We start from the raw sequence: 8553 nt of genomic DNA on the forward strand, positions 1-8553 counted from the left end.
TTACATCCACTTGGCCAATTATGAAAATTATGTGATGACGTCATTTAGCGACTTCTAGCTACTTTTAGGACCACCAATAGCTACTTTCCTTAGTGAGGATTTGGCAACACTACCTCTCACATGCTCAGGCCCACTTTGCGTCCCGAAACGTAGCTTAAGAAACCCTGTTGCTAGACAATTGAAGTTGTCTGTATTGTTTCCAATATTAGTAAAAGACATCTCTTTTGTGATGCGATTTTGCTACACAGAGATGTGGGTTAAATTAATGAGACTGGTTTGATTCAAATAGGTGTGGGTGTTCACATCTGCAACATATATGACTTTTATGGGTGCTGTGGCTTAGTTGGTTAAAGTGCCTGTCTAGTAAACAGGAGATCCTGAGTTCAAATCTCAGCAGTACCTTTTTATTGTTCACATTGGTGGAGAAGGTCAGAGGGGAGGGCACTCAGGTTTTCTCACCAATGGGTTTAGAGAATTAGAGATGACGTGAGGAGGATGCAATTGAGATATTCCAATGTCACGGAAAAAGGGCACTTTTCGAATGAGAAAAAACCTACCGACTGTGTAAAGCTCCACTGTTTCTTCAGTTTATTCATTATCGAGACCAAAATGAAAAGAGTTTAGCCAGCTTGTGCACATCACTTTCACAGCCTATGTAGGCTTTACAAAGCCAGCTCTTGAAGCCAGCCGTGATCGTATAGTGGTTAGTACTCTGCGTTGTGGTCGCAGCAACCCCGGTTCGAATCCGGGTCACGGCACTGCAATGTAATTTTAGAAGTTTTTTTTTTTTTTTTTTTAACGAGTTAAGACTTACTATGCTGTTTCAGACGTTTTTACAATTTTTAAGCTCGAGAGCCAAATGAGAAATGCAGTGTCCTCGAACGACCAACATTATGAAGAAATAGTGTATGATTCTGAATGTTTACTCATATCTCGTGACCCACCTATGACATGTTAATAACCGCTTTGGCTCCCAAATCATAGTTTAAGAATCCATGTCAGAGGTTCTTGAGTTTATTCATCTCGAGACCCAAATGAAAAATGTACTGTCCTCGAATGACCATAATTAAGAAGAAATAGTATGTGATTACAATTGATTACTGATATCTCGCTACCCACCTCTCACCAGTGTTGCCAACTTAGCGACTTTGTCGCTATATTTAGTGAGTATTCAGAAAAAAGACAAGAATCGACAGAAGAAAGTTCAATTTTAGTTCTAAACATACTTAGGGTGTTTTTTACTCACTTTTTGTCTCTCCCGCGACGTTATTCCTCTCTCCTACAGCGTCAATCACAATTACATCCACTTGGCCTATTCTGAAAATTATGTGATGACGTCATTTAGCGACTTATAGCTACTTTTAGGACCACCAATAGCTACTTTCCTTAGTGAGGATTTGGCAACACTACCTCTCACATGCTCAGGCCCACTTTGCGTCCCGAAACGTAGCTTAAGAAACCCTGTTGCTAGACAATTGAAGTTGTCTGTATTGTTTCCAATATTAGTAAAAGACATCTCTTTTGTGATGCGATTTTGCTACACAGAGATGTGGGTTAAATTAATGAGACTGGTTTGATTCAAATAGGTGTGGGTGTTCACATCTGCAACATATATGACTTTTATGGGTGCTGTGGCTTAGTTGGTTAAAGTGCCTGTCTAGTAAACAGGAGATCCTGAGTTCAAATCTCAGCAGTACCTTTTTATTGTTCACATTGGTGGAGAAGGTCAGAGGGGAGGGCACTCAGGTTTTCTCACCAATGGGTTTAGAGAATTAGAGATGACGTGAGGAGGATGCAATTGAGATATTCCAATGTCACGGAAAAGGGCACTTTTCGAATGAGAAAAACCTACCGACTGTGTAAAGCTCCACTGTTTCTTCAGTTTATTCATTATCGAGACCAAAATGAAAAGAGTTTAGCCAGCTTGTGCACATCACTTTCACAGCCTATGTAGGCTTTACAAAGCCAGCTCTTGAAGCCAGCCGTGATCGTATAGTGGTTAGTACTCTGCGTTGTGGTCGCAGCAACCCCGGTTCGAATCCGGGTCACGGCACTGCAATGTAATTTTAGAAGTTTTTTTTTTTTAACGAGTTAAGACTTACTATGCTGTTTCAGACGTTTTTACAATTTTTAAGCTCGAGAGCCAAATGAGAAATGCAGTGTCCTCGAACGACCAACATTATGAAGAAATAGTGTATGATTCTGAATGTTTACTCATATCTCGTGACCCACCTATGACATGTTAATAACCGCTTTGGCTCCCAAATCATAGTTTAAGAATCCATGTCAGAGGTTCTTGAGTTTATTCATCTCGAGACCCAAATGAAAAATGTACTGTCCTCGAATGACCATAATTAAGAAGAAATAGTATGTGATTACAATTGATTACTGATATCTCGCTACCCACCTCTCACCAGTGTTGCCAACTTAGCGACTTTGTCGCTATATTTAGTGAGTATTCAGAAAAAAGACAAGAATCGACAGAAGAAAGTTCAATTTTAGTTCTAAACATACTTAGGGTGTTTTTTACTCACTTTTTGTCTCTCCCGCGACGTTATTCCTCTCTCCTACAGCGTCAATCACAATTACATCCACTTGGCCAATTATGAAAATTATGTGATGACGTCATTTAGCGACTTCTAGCTACTTTTAGGACCACCAATAGCTACTTTCCTTAGTGAGGATTTGGCAACACTACCTCTCACATGCTCAGGCCCACTTTGCGTCCCGAAACGTAGCTTAAGAAACCCTGTTGCTAGACAATTGAAGTTGTCTGTATTGTTTCCAATATTAGTAAAAGACATCTCTTTTGTGATGCGATTTTGCTACACAGAGATGTGGGTTAAATTAATGAGACTGGTTTGATTCAAATAGGTGTGGGTGTTCACATCTGCAACATATATGACTTTTATGGGTGCTGTGGCTTAGTTGGTTAAAGTGCCTGTCTAGTAAACAGGAGATCCTGAGTTCAAATCTCAGCAGTACCTTTTATTGTTCACATTGGTGGAGAAGGTCAGAGGGGAGGGCACTCAGGTTTTCTCACCAATGGGTTTAGAGAATTAGAGATGACGTGAGGAGGATGCAATTGAGATATTCCAATGTCACGGAAAAAGGGCACTTTTCGAATGAGAAAAAACCTACCGACTGTGTAAAGCTCCACTGTTTCTTCAGTTTATTCATTATCGAGACCAAAATGAAAAGAGTTTAGCCAGCTTGTGCACATCACTTTCACAGCCTATGTAGGCTTTACAAAGCCAGCTCTTGAAGCCAGCCGTGATCGTATAGTGGTTAGTACTCTGCGTTGTGGTCGCAGCAACCCCGGTTCGAATCCGGGTCACGGCACTGCAATGTAATTTTAGAAGTTTTTTTTTAACGAGTTAAGACTTACTATGCTGTTTCAGACGTTTTTACAATTTTTAAGCTCGAGAGCCAAATGAGAAATGCAGTGTCCTCGAACGACCAACATTATGAAGAAATAGTGTATGATTCTGAATGTTTACTCATATCTCGTGACCCACCTATGACATGTTAATAACCGCTTTGGCTCCCAAATCATAGTTTAAGAATCCATGTCAGAGGTTCTTGAGTTTATTCATCTCGAGACCCAAATGAAAAATGTACTGTCCTCGAATGACCATAATTAAGAAGAAATAGTATGTGATTACAATTGATTACTGATATCTCGCTACCCACCTCTCACCAGTGTTGCCAACTTAGCGACTTTGTCGCTATATTTAGTGAGTATTCAGAAAAAGACAAGAATCGACAGAAGAAAGTTCAATTTTAGTTCTAAACATACTTAGGGTGTTTTTTACTCACTTTTTGTCTCTCCCGCGACGTTATTCCTCTCTCCTACAGCGTCAATCACAATTACATCCACTTGGCCAATTATGAAAATTATGTGATGACGTCATTTAGCGACTTCTAGCTACTTTTAGGACCACCAATAGCTACTTTCCTTAGTGAGGATTTGGCAACACTACCTCTCACATGCTCAGGCCCACTTTGCGTCCCGAAACGTAGCTTAAGAAACCCTGTTGCTAGACAATTGAAGTTGTCTGTATTGTTTCCAATATTAGTAAAAGACATCTCTTTTGTGATGCGATTTTGCTACACAGAGATGTGGGTTAAATTAATGAGACTGGTTTGATTCAAATAGGTGTGGGTGTTCACATCTGCAACATATATGACTTTTATGGGTGCTGTGGCTTAGTTGGTTAAAGTGCCTGTCTAGTAAACAGGAGATCCTGAGTTCAAATCTCAGCAGTACCTTTTTATTGTTCACATTGGTGGAGAAGGTCAGAGGGGAGGGCACTCAGGTTTTCTCACCAATGGGTTTAGAGAATTAGAGATGACGTGAGGAGGATGCAATTGAGATATTCCAATGTCACGGAAAAAGGGCACTTTTCGAATGAGAAAAACCTACCGACTGTGTAAAGCTCCACTGTTTCTTCAGATTAGTCATTATCGAGACCAAAATGAAAAGAGTTTAGCTAGCTTGTGCACATCCCTTTCACAGCCTATGTAGGCTTTACAAAGCCAGCTCTTGAAGCCAGCCGTGATCGTATAGTGGTTAGTACTCTGCGTTGTGGTCGCAGCAACCCGGTTCGAATCCGGGTCACGGCACTGCAATGTAATTTTAGAAGTTTTTTTTTAACGAGTTAAGACTTACTATGCTGTTTCAGACGTTTTTACAATTTTTAAGCTCGAGAGCCAAATGAGAAATGCAGTGTCCTCGAACGACCAACATTATGAAGAAATAGTGCATGATTCTGAATGTTTACTCATATCTCGTGACCCACCTATGACATGTTAATAACCGCTTTGGCTCCGAAATCATAGTTTAAGAATCCATGTCAGAGGTTCTTGAGTTTATTCATCTCGAGACCCAAATGAAAAATGTACTGTCCTCGAATGACCATAATTAATAAGAAATAGTATGTGATTACAATTGATTACTGATATCTCGTTACCCACCTCTCACCAGTGTTGCCAACTTAGCGACTTTGTCGCTATATTTAGTGAGTATTCAGAAAAAAGACAAGAATCGACAGAAGAAAGTTCAATTTTAGTTCTAAACATACTTAGGGTGTTTTTTACTCACTTTTTGTCTCTCCCGCGACGTTATTCCTCTCTCCTACAGCGTCAATCACAATTACATCCACTTGGCCAATTATGAAAATTATGTGATGACGTCATTTAGCGACTTATAGCTACTTTTAGGACCACCAATAGCTACTTTCCTTAGTGAGGATTTGGCAACACTACCTCTCACATGCTCAGGCCCACTTTGCGTCCCGAAGCGTGGCTTAAGAAAACCCTGTTGCTAGACAATTGAAGTTGTCTGTATTGTTTCCAATATTAGTAAAAGACATCTCTTTTTTGATGCGATTTTTGCTACACAGAGATGTGGGTTAAATTAATGAGACTGGTTTGATTCAAATAGGTGTGGGTGTTCACATCTGCAACATATATGACTTTATGTGGGTGCTGTGGCTTAGTTGGTTAAAGTGCCTGTCTAGTAAACAGGAGATCCTGAGTTCAAATCTCAGCAGTACCTTTTTATTGTTCACATTGGTGGAGAAGGTCAGAGGGAGGGCACTCAGGTTTTCTCACCAATGGGTTTAGAGAATTAGAGATGACGTGAGGAGGATGCAATTGAGATATTCAATGTCACGGAAAAAAAGGGCACTTTGGAATGAAAAAAAACCTACCACTGTGTAAAAGCTCACTGTTTCTTCAGTTTATTCATTATCGAGACCAAAATGAAAAGAGTTTAGCCAGCTTGTGCACATCACTTTCACATCCTATGTAGGCTTCCAACTCTTGAAGCCAGCCGTGATCGTATAGTTGGATTTAGTACTCTGCGTTGTGGTCGCAGCATAACCCAGTTCGAATCGGTCACGGCACTGCAATGTAATTTTAGAAGTTTTTTTAACGGGAGTTAAGACTTACTATGCTGTTTCAGACGTTTTTACAATTTTTAAGCTCGAGAGCCAAATGAGAAATGCAGTGTCCTGAACGACCAACATTATGAAGAAATAGTGTATGATTCTGAATGTTTACTATTATCTGGTGACCCACCTATGACATATTCAATAACCGCCATGGGTCCCAAATCATAGTTTAAGAATCCATGTCAGAGGTTCTTGAGTTTATTCATCTCGAGACCAAATGAAAAATGTACTGTCCTCGAATGACCATAATTAAGAAGAAATAGTATGTGATTACAATTGATTACTGATATCTCGCTACCCACCTCTCACCAGTGTTGCCGACCAGACTTTGTCTACTATATTTAGTGAGTATTCAGAAAAAGACAAGAATTAGCAGAAGAAAGTTCAATTTTAGTTCTAAACATACTTAGGGTGTTTTTACTCACTTTTTGTCTCTCCCGCGACGTTATTCCTCTCTCCTACAGCGTAATCACAATTACATCCACTTGGCCAATTATGAAAATTATGTGATGACGTCATTTAGGACTTCTAGCTACTTTTAGGACCACCAATAGCTACTTTCCTTAGTGAGGATTTGGCAACTACCTCTCTCATGCTCAGGGCCCACTTTCGTCCCAGAAACGTAGCTTAAGAAACCCTGTTGCTAGACAATTGAAGTTGTCTGTATTGTTTCCAATATTAGTAAAAGACATCTCTTTTGTGATGCAGTGATTTTGCTACACAGAGATGTGGGTTAAATTAATGAGACTGGTTTGATTCAAATAGTGTGGGTGTTCACATCTGCAACATATATGACTTTTGGGTGCTGTGGCTTAGTTGGTTAAAGTGCCTGTCTAGTAAACAGGAGATCCTGAGTTCAAATCAGCAGTACCTTTTATTGTTCACATTGGTGGAGAAGGTCAGAGGGGAGGGCACTCAGGTTTTCTCACCAATGGGTTTGAGAATTAGAATGACGTGAGGAGGATGCATTCAAAGCTATTCCAATGTCTGGAAAAGGGGCACTTTTGAGAATGAGAAAAAAACCTACCGACTGTGCAAAGCTCCACTGTTTCTTCAGTTTATTCATTATCAGACAAAATGAAAGAGTTTAGCCAGCTTGTGCACATCACTTTCACAGCCTATGTAGGCTTTACAAAGCCAGCTCTTGAAGCCAGCCGTGATCGTATAGTGGTTGGGGTACTCTGCGTTGTGGTCGCAGCAACCCCTGGGTTCGAATCCGGGTCACGGCACTGCAATTTTTTTTTAGAAGTTTTTTTTTTTTAACAAGTTAAGACTTACTATGCTGTTTCAGACGTTTTACAATTTTAAGCTCGAGAGCCAAATGAGAAATGCAGTGTCCTCGAACGACCAACATTATGAAGAAATAGTGTATGATTCTGAATGTTTACTCATATCTCGTGACCCACTCTATGACATGTTAATAACCGCTTTGGCTCCCAAATCATAGTTTAAGAATCATGTCAGAGGTTCTTTGAGTTTTATTCATTCCGAGACCCAAAATGAAAAATGTACTGTCTCCTCGAATGACCATAATTAAGAAGAAATAGTATGTGATTACATTTGATTACTGATATCTCACTACCCACCTCTCACCAGTGCCAACTTCAGTTGATTTTGTCGCTATATTTAGTGAGTATTCAGAAAAAGACAAGAATTGACAGAAGAAGGTTCAATTTTAGTTCTAAACATACTTAGGGTGTTTTTTACTCACTTTTTGTCTCTCCCGCGACGTTATTCCTCTCTCCTACAGCGTCAATCATACATCCACTTGGCCAATTATGAAAATTATGTGATGACATCATTTAGCGACTTCTAGCTACTTTTAGACCACCAATAGCTACTTTCCTTAGTGAGGATTTGGCAACACTACCTCTCACATGCTCAGGCCCACTTTGCGTCCCAAACGTAGCTTAAGAAACCCTGTTGCTAGACAATTGAAGTTGTCTGTATTGTTTCCAATATTAGTAAAAGACATCTCTTTTGTGATGCGATTTTGCTACACAGAGATGTGGGTTAAATTAATGAGACTGGTTTGATTCAAATAGGTGTGGGTGTTCACATCTGCAACATATATGACTTTATCAGTGCTGTGGGCTTAGTTGGTTAAGTGCCTGTCTAGTAAACAGGAGATCCTGAGTTCAAATCTCAGCAGTACCTTTTATTGTTCACATTGGGAGAAGGTCTGAGGAGGCACTCCAGGTTTCTTTCACCACGGGTTTATAATTAGAGACACGTGAGAAGGATGCAATTGAGATATCTCAATGTCACCTGGAAAAGGGCAACTTTTCTAATGAGAAAAAAACCCACCGGAAACTGTGTAAAGCTCCACTGTTTCTTCAGTTTATTCATTATCCAGATCAAAATGAAAAGAGTTTAGCCAGCTTGTGCACATCACTTTCACAGCCTATGTAGGCTTTACAAAGCCAGCTCTTGAAGCCAGCCGTGATCGTATAGTGGTTAGTACTCTGCGTTGTGGTCGCAGCAACCCGGTTCGAATCCGGGTCACGGCACTGCAATGTAATTTTAGAAGTTTTTTTTAACGAGGTTAAGACTTACTATGCTGTTTCAGGCGTTTTTACAATTTTTAAGCTCAGAG

At 40.0% G+C, this 8553-nt stretch overlaps 8 non-coding genes across 8 annotated transcripts; all 8 read left to right on the plus strand.

Annotated features, from left to right (window-relative positions):
- The first annotated feature begins 328 nt into the window (after window positions 1-328).
- trnat-agu (transfer RNA threonine (anticodon AGU)) lies at window positions 329-402 on the plus strand. The gene has a single exon. It is a non-coding gene; the product is annotated as a tRNA-Thr (tRNA).
- A 284-nt stretch (window positions 403-686) lies between these two features.
- On the plus strand, window positions 687-758 carry trnah-gug (transfer RNA histidin (anticodon GUG)). Its single transcript has one exon. It is a non-coding gene; the product is annotated as a tRNA-His (tRNA).
- An 867-nt stretch (window positions 759-1625) lies between these two features.
- Window positions 1626-1699, plus strand: trnat-agu (transfer RNA threonine (anticodon AGU)). The gene has a single exon. It is a non-coding gene; the product is annotated as a tRNA-Thr (tRNA).
- A 282-nt stretch (window positions 1700-1981) lies between these two features.
- trnah-gug (transfer RNA histidin (anticodon GUG)) lies at window positions 1982-2053 on the plus strand. Its single transcript has one exon. It is a non-coding gene; the product is annotated as a tRNA-His (tRNA).
- Window positions 2054-2913: 860 nt separating this feature from the next.
- Window positions 2914-2987, plus strand: trnat-agu (transfer RNA threonine (anticodon AGU)). The gene has a single exon. It is a non-coding gene; the product is annotated as a tRNA-Thr (tRNA).
- Window positions 2988-3270: 283 nt separating this feature from the next.
- trnah-gug (transfer RNA histidin (anticodon GUG)) lies at window positions 3271-3342 on the plus strand. Its single transcript has one exon. It is a non-coding gene; the product is annotated as a tRNA-His (tRNA).
- An 856-nt stretch (window positions 3343-4198) lies between these two features.
- Window positions 4199-4272, plus strand: trnat-agu (transfer RNA threonine (anticodon AGU)). Its single transcript has one exon. It is a non-coding gene; the product is annotated as a tRNA-Thr (tRNA).
- A 1214-nt stretch (window positions 4273-5486) lies between these two features.
- trnat-agu (transfer RNA threonine (anticodon AGU)) lies at window positions 5487-5560 on the plus strand. The gene has a single exon. It is a non-coding gene; the product is annotated as a tRNA-Thr (tRNA).
- Window positions 5561-8553: the final 2993 nt, after the last annotated feature.

The sequence above is a fragment of the Oncorhynchus keta genome, unplaced genomic scaffold, assembly GCF_023373465.1.
Source record: "Oncorhynchus keta strain PuntledgeMale-10-30-2019 unplaced genomic scaffold, Oket_V2 Un_contig_4503_pilon_pilon, whole genome shotgun sequence".
Classification (NCBI taxonomy): Eukaryota; Metazoa; Chordata; class Actinopteri; order Salmoniformes; family Salmonidae; genus Oncorhynchus; species Oncorhynchus keta.